This window comes from Somniosus microcephalus, chromosome 4 (assembly GCF_052327205.1).
Source record: "Somniosus microcephalus isolate GS21.2 chromosome 4, FLI_Smic_1.0, whole genome shotgun sequence".
Taxonomy (NCBI): Eukaryota; Metazoa; Chordata; class Chondrichthyes; order Squaliformes; family Somniosidae; genus Somniosus; species Somniosus microcephalus.
In genome coordinates, this window is record NC_140990.1 from 104,694,487 (window position 1) to 104,702,173 (window position 7,687).

The window sequence follows — 7,687 nt, forward strand, 5'->3', positions numbered from 1 at the left end:
AGAAAGCTTCCGCAAACACCAATTGTACCATCAGCTCCGGTAGAAATATCACACCGCAAAAGCATTGGCTGCTGCAAGTGAGGCTCGAAATCACAACGACCGGCATTTCCAGAACCTCTACTCTCACAGAAATATGGCACGCTAAACGATTGCACCACTAGAGACGTGCACCGTGGGTTGGAGTTATCCATGCTCATTTACTTAATTTTTCAGATTGCTTAATAGTGCCCGGGGCTGCGGCACTGGTTACTGTTGTTTAATTGAGGAGCATTGGCTGGGGTTATATGACAGAGTGCAGCAGGAGTTACTCTGATGTGTTCGCGAGCTGATGAATTTACCAAAGGCTGCACCAGATTCCTGGCGTCATAAACATAGAACATTTTTACTCAACTCCTAAAAGTGCAGTCTATAAAATGAGAACGGATGTAAATTTATCACATGCATAACACAACATTTTTTTTTAAGTTTTGCCTATGAGTCGTTAACCATGTGTGTATTTCGATCAGTCCGAAACAAAAAGTTATCGGTTGATTACTGGCGATTACCAGAAACGTTTTGCACAGTTTAATGAGTTTTGCTTAATTAATAAATTAGCAGTTTTCGAAAAGTTAATGGAACCCATGTCGCACGAATAAGAGCATTTATAGATGACAGTTCTCTTCTGAGTTGTGCCTACAATTATTTAGAGAGCAGCGGTTTCCAAATTGCAGCGATTGCAGCCTCAGAGAGCGTAAACTGCCCATCGCTGCGAAACAAGCTATCACTGAAGCGGGCGCTTGGAGGGAACCGGACGGACAGGCGGCCTGAACGTTGCTGCTGTTGCGGCCTCACTCACTCCAGGAGCTGGGGAACAGTAAACCAACACAATGGGTTTGTTGCCGGGCCTCAAATGAGGCTCCGAACTGTTGCTATTGACCGAGGCAGCGCTGCAGGATCCTGTAATGATCTCCCACACTGTCGGTGTCTCTGTAGAGTTTGAGTGTGTACAGAACTGTATAGAGAAAAGGAGAATACTGCGCGGCTGTTCATATATTTTATTGCTCTCTGCCTACAAGTGATGATTGAACCGGGGACCTGTTGTACTAGAGACGAAAGTTACACTTCAGAAACCGCTGCTCTCTAAATAATGAAAGGAACAGCCCAGAACAGCAACTGTTCATCTATAAATCTCTTATCCATGCGACGATGGTTCCATTCCACGTCGAGGAATTAACTTTCAGAAAACTGTTTATTTTATTAATTACACAAAACTCAATAAACTGTGTGAAAAGTTTGTTTTAATCGCCATTAATCAACCGCTAACTTTCTGTTTCCGACTCAGCGAAATACTCACATGGTTAACGAGTCACAGGCAAAACTTTAAAAAGATATTGTGTTCTGCACGTGATGTATTTTCATCCGTTCTCATTTTACAGACTATATATTAGGAGTTGGGTAAAAATGTTCAGTGCTTAGGACACCAGGAATCTGGTGCAGCCTTTGGTAAATTCACCAGCTCGTGAATACATGAGAGTAACTCCTGCTGCATTCTAGCATATAACCCCAGCCAATGCTCCTCAATTAAACAACATGGTGGTGCAATAAAGCATGAGACTTTTAAAGGAGCCCTTCAGTATTGCTTATTGACAGGAGGGAAGGTGCGGTCAGTTTTAACTGTTAAAGCAGCAACTATCAGACAAAGAAAAATATACAGGAATTAGATTCGATTTCAACGCAGTGAGTAAGCCATTGACACAAAGGAGAAGATGTGTAAACTCACGGGTTATCTGTACATGTTTCCTACATCATTTTGAACACAAACAACGATTCACCTGAACACGTTGTTCAGGATTATAACGACGCAAGTTGCGGACAGAGAATCGCCCAAACCCCATATCCACAATTATAGATTCATTTAACTGCCGAACTTCAACATTGATGGAGCGAGATCGTCCATACAGGATGTTCAATTACCATGGCCCTGATGGACAGTATCACACACATAATTGGCGTCAAACATCCGACAAAATATGAGCTCAATTTCAGAGTAGGACCGAGGGGTTTCGTTATCTGGAGAGTACATCGGGCTCTCGGTGGCGCTCAACAACAATAAAAACAACAACTTTTATTTACATAGCGCCTTTAACGTAGGAAAACGTCCCAAGGCGTTGCACAGGAGTGTTTTAAGTCAAAAAATTTGAAACCGATCCACACAAGGATAAATTAGGGCAGTTGGTCAAAGAGATATGTTTCAAGAACCGTCTTAAAGGAGGAAGGTGGGGTAGCGAGGCGGAAAGGTTTAGGCAAGGAATTCCAGAGCTTAGGGCGGCAACAGGAGGCTCAGCCAGCAAAGATTGAGCGATTATAATCAGGGATCCTCAAGAGGGCAGAATTAGAGGAGCGCAGATATCTCGGGTGTTGTGGGGCTGGAGGAGATTACAGAGATAGGGAGGGGCGAGGCCTTGGAGAGATTTGAAAACAGGGATGAGAATTATGAAATCGAGGCACTGCTTAACCGGGAGCCAATGTAGGTCAGCGAGCACAGGAGTGATGGGCGAACGGGACTTGGAGCGAGTTTGGGCACGGGCAGCCGAGTTTTGGATGATCTCAAGTTTATGTAGGGTGGAATCTTGGAGGCCAGCCAGGAGTGCGTTGGTATACTCAAGTCTAGAGGTAACAAAGACATGGATGAGGGTTTCAGCAGCGCATGAGCAAAACAAGGGGTGTATACAGGCGATGTTACACAGGTGGAAGTAGGTGGCCATCGTTATACCGCGGATATGTGGTCAGAAGCTCATTTCAAGGTCAATTATGACACCAAAGTTGCGAACAGTGATGTTCAGCCTCAAAAAATTATTTGGGAGAGGGATGGAGTCAATGGCTAGGGAACAGAGTTCGTGATGGTGACCGAAAACAATGGCTTCATTCTTCGCTCCTGGAGGTTCTTCTGGAGCAAGTTCCAAATAATGTTTCCACCCGGGATCGAACCAGAGACATTTCGCGTGTAGAGGTGAACGTGATAATCACAACACGATGGAAACCTCTGCTCCGTTTATTATCGGCAAGTCAGATGACGTGTTCAGGGACAGGGTGAATCGCTGAATTAGAGGGCGGGGATCCTGCGCTGTTGTTGAGACGGTCTGGCTGTTGCTGCTTCCACCTCTCGCACTCGGAAAGCCTGAGCCACAGTCCGCACTGATCTCACTCCTATAGATCCCAACTTTACTCCGTTCACTGTGGCGCAATGGTATCGCAGTCTGAAGCCAGTTCATGAAAGCTGCGTGTTCAAAATCATGCGCAGTTACAGAAACCGCTCCTAAATTGATAAAACGGAACAGTTTGCAAGCTGGGAAACTCAGTGTTTTTCAGAATTGTGCTCTTTTTCTGTTACTTCCCAGTTACACATTCAGTTTTTATTTGGCAATTTTTATTTTATATCGGAACAATGTTTAGGGGATGTGATGTATTCATTGTTGATACAGTAACTCTGTCACCCAGTGTGAGAAGTGAAACACAAACCGCCCAGCCTGGGGCTCGCACCCATTCGAGGTGAGTCTTTCTGTCCGTCAGCTCAGTTGGTTAGAGGCGGTGTTAATAACGCCTTTACAAAAAAATACAGAATGTCAGGGGAATTTATTTTCAATAACATCCATTGCACCTTTGCACTGGGGTGGAGTAACACATCTGTTTGTTTATTTGTGTTTCTTCGGTTTGCTGATAAACGTTTAACTGGCGGCCTGTTCCCGTTAATGGTCACAAGCATTAACAGACAGACAGAGCGTGTCGGACCGCCCGAGATGTACAAAAGGCATCAGTTTAGGACAAATGCATCAAATCAAATGTTCACCCGGTACCGAGAGAGAAAAAACCAGAGAAAATGGCAGAAGTAGATCGAGAAATAAAAACTAAATACAGAGGATATAAATATGTCCCACTCTAGATGTCACTCAACCATCATAACAAAAACAGATGATCTGGTCATTGCCCCATTGCTGTTTGTGGGAGCTTGCTGTGCGCAATGGCTGTCGCGTTTCCGACATTACAACAGTGACTCCACTTCTGTAAAGTGCTTTGATTGGTCCGGTGGTCATGAAATGCAAAATAGAAATGCAAGTCTTTTTTTCTTTATTGATTCAAACCCAACCCTTCAGTTCCGGATAAAGAATTTCAGAGTAAATCATTCAGTTCGAGATTCAGACCAAAGAAAGTGACAGGAAATACCATAAAACTGCCAAAACCAGAGAATGAATCAGGAACCTTTAGATCTTTTTCAGTCTAACGCTCTCCCAACTGAGCTATTTCGGCCTCACAGCAAATTGCGCTTTGTGTCATTCATTGGAAAACAATATTTCCCCGGATGGAATTGCCCCGAACCTGCAACACCAGCAGAAAAGAGTAAAGAAAGAAATAATGACTGAGACGGCAAGGAAAGTAATTCAGAAAAGTAAAATTCGCACTTTCCAACCGAATCTGGTGAATTGAGACTAATATTGTTGACTTGGAATATTTAGTGAACCGCTTGATATTGTTGAACATTGTGTAAGAAAGCGGATTGGATGGACAGAAGCGCTCTGAAACGATGGCTGATCAGCAGTGGGTGATAGCGAAATCTTACGGCTTCGTTTCCAGCGGCTCGTTGGACTTGGGGTTTGATTCACTCTCGGGGGGTTTCAGTGATTGATATGGGAGAGATTCCCAGGCTCAAATTATGTCTTTGTACCGTTCCAGAAGGTCGGATTGTCTTTTCTCCAGAGAATGTTTGAGCTCCAGAGGACAGAATGCACAGGGTTTGTCCACACAACACACGTGGAGTAAAGAAAATGTTGCCAGGAGGTGCGCAGATTGAAGCTGACATGTTAATTAATCACAATTCAAGCGGCCTCATTGGCGATTCCCAGTTCTTGAAATATAGAAACATAGAAGATAGGAGCAGGAGTTGGCCATTCGGCCCCTCGAGCCTGTTCCGCCATTTAATGAGATCGTGGCAGATCATCCAAATTCAATACCTTGTCCATGCTTTCTCCGCATATCCCTTAATCCCTTTGGCCTTAAGAAATATATCTAACTCTTTGAAAATATTTAATGAATTGTCCTCAACTGCCTTCTGTGGTACAGAATTCTACAGGTTCACCATTCTCTGGGTGAAGAAATTCCTCCTCATCTCAGTCCTGAATGGCTTACCCTTTATCCTTAGACTATGACCCCTGTTTCTGGACCCCCGCCATCGGGAACATCATTCCTGCATCTAGTCTGTCTAGTCCTGCTAGAATTTAACAAGCTTCAATGAGATCCCCTCTCATTCTTCTAAATTCTAGCGAATATAAGCCTCGTCGACCCACTCTCTCTTCGTACGTCATTCCTGCCTTCCCAGGTATCAGTCTGGTGAATCTTCGCTGCATTCGCTCCATGGCTAGAAGATCCTTCCTCAGATAAAGTGACCAAAACTGCACACAATACTCAAGGTGTGGTCTCATCAAGGCCCTGTACAATTGCAGCAAGACATCCTTGCTCCTGTACTCGAAACCTCTCGCTCTCAAGGCCAACATACCATTTGCCTTCTTAACGGCCTGCTGCACCTGCATGCTTACCTTCAGCGACTGTTGCACAAAGCACCCAGATATCGCTGCACTTCCCCTTGTCCCAATCTATTGCCGTTCAGATTATAACCTGTCTTTCTGTTTTTTCCACCAGAGTGGATAACCTCGCATTTATCCACATTATACTGCAGCTGCCATGCATCTGCCCAATCACCCAACCTGTCCAAATCATACTGGAGTTTCTCTGCATCCTCCTCAGAACACACATGCCCACCTTGCTTTGTGTCGTCTGCAAACTTGGAGATATTACATCTAGTTCTCTCATCTAGATCATTAATATATATTGTGAATAGCTGGGGTCCTAGCACCGATCCCTGCAGTACCCAACTAGTCATTGCCTGCCACACGGAAAAAGACCCGGTTTTTCCAAATCTTTGCTTACTGTCTGCCAACCAGTTCTCTATCCAAGTCAGTACATTACCCCCAATCCCATGTACTTTAACTTTGCACGCGAATCTCTTGAAGGACATCAGTGAACGAGTTGTGGTGTTGCTGCAAAATGTCGTCACCAAAAACCTGACTAAACAACGACTCTGATGGGACTTGAACCCACCACTTTTGAATGTTTTTTCCAATAATTAACTAGACGTTCAAGGCGCCACGGAGCCTACTGTATATTACAGTACTGAATCCGTGAGTTTGTGCTTCTCTGTGGGTGACGCGAGCCTTGAAGATAAGTTTAAATGATTTCCCTGTAAATTATTTCCAACTCCGTCTTTTCCCGAACTTTGTACAAACGCATAAATGAGAGGGTCACACACATCTCTCCGAGAATCTCGTTCGCTAAACTGTGAAAGGTGAGAGTGTTTATTGTGAGGGGATTCCATTTATTGAGACATACATGTGATGTAAAAGTAGCAACAGGAGGCCTTATGATCTGGAGTGAGACGGGTTCCTGAAATCCAGTTGTGTCTTAAACATTTAGATTTTATTCTATATATAGTCATATTCTGAAACACCGCTTCACACATTCTGACTTTGTGACACATGAAGATTTTCAACCCCCCACCAGCTCCTGTCGCTTCTGCCGCCTGCTGCCAGTGATATACAACAAATCAAATTGCAGGGGCAGGGCGCAAAGAATTATCAGGGAAAGAGGCATGGGCTCAAAATCCAAATTAGAGGGACAGGATCAGAAGGACAGTTAATGTTCTGGAGTGTGGACTTCGGTCAGAACTGCAAACACATAGGTGCAAGAGAGAGGGAATCTATTTCCTCTGGTAGGAGGGTCCAGCACAATGGGGTGAAGCAGTAAAGTTAGAGCTCCCCCGTTCAGGGATGATGTAAAGAATCTCTTCTTCACACAGAGGGCAGTGGAAATCTGGAATTCTATTCCCAAAACAACTGGTCAGGCTGGGGTCAATTGACAATTTCAAAATGAGATCGATAAAGTTATGTTCGGCGAGGATGTGAAGGATTATGGAATCATCGCATGTAGATGGAGTTAAGATACAGATCTGCCATGATCTAATTGAATAGCGGAGCAGGCTCGAGGTCCTAAATGGCCTCCTCCTATTTCTCTGCTCCTATGACAGTAACAGGACAGAAACCTCAACCGCTGCAAACATACGGCACATTTTATTCATATTTAACAGCAAAAATATCCGTGCCGTGTGCAACTATGCTGTGGTCAGAAAAAATACGCGAAGCTGACGTGTGGTGCTGTGATCATATCATGGTTAGTGCCCTGCATTGTGGCCGCAGTAACCTCGGTTCAAATTTAAATCACATCACAGCTCGCTTTATATCTGCTGTCCTCTGCGGCACCTGCTAATGGAACAGACTGATAAATCAAATTTTACCACATGAAAAAAGATGTTTTTTTGGAGGTGAAAACCTATTTACTCATTTAAAACCCCGCACTCTCACATGCCTGAGCCTGATACTCCATAATTCAAACCCGCCTCTTCTCCCAGCTTTTTCTTCTTCCACAATCAGTAGCAATTCTTTACTTCACTCCTTCCATTTCATTGTCACTTGCCTGCCGTATTACCTTAATCTAACATTCACTTCATGTGCTTACGTGGTTAAGTTCTCTCTGCTACCACCGCTGTTCATTGGGGCACATGCTCCATTTGCACCAGTGTACAACCAGTCGATACATTTAGATC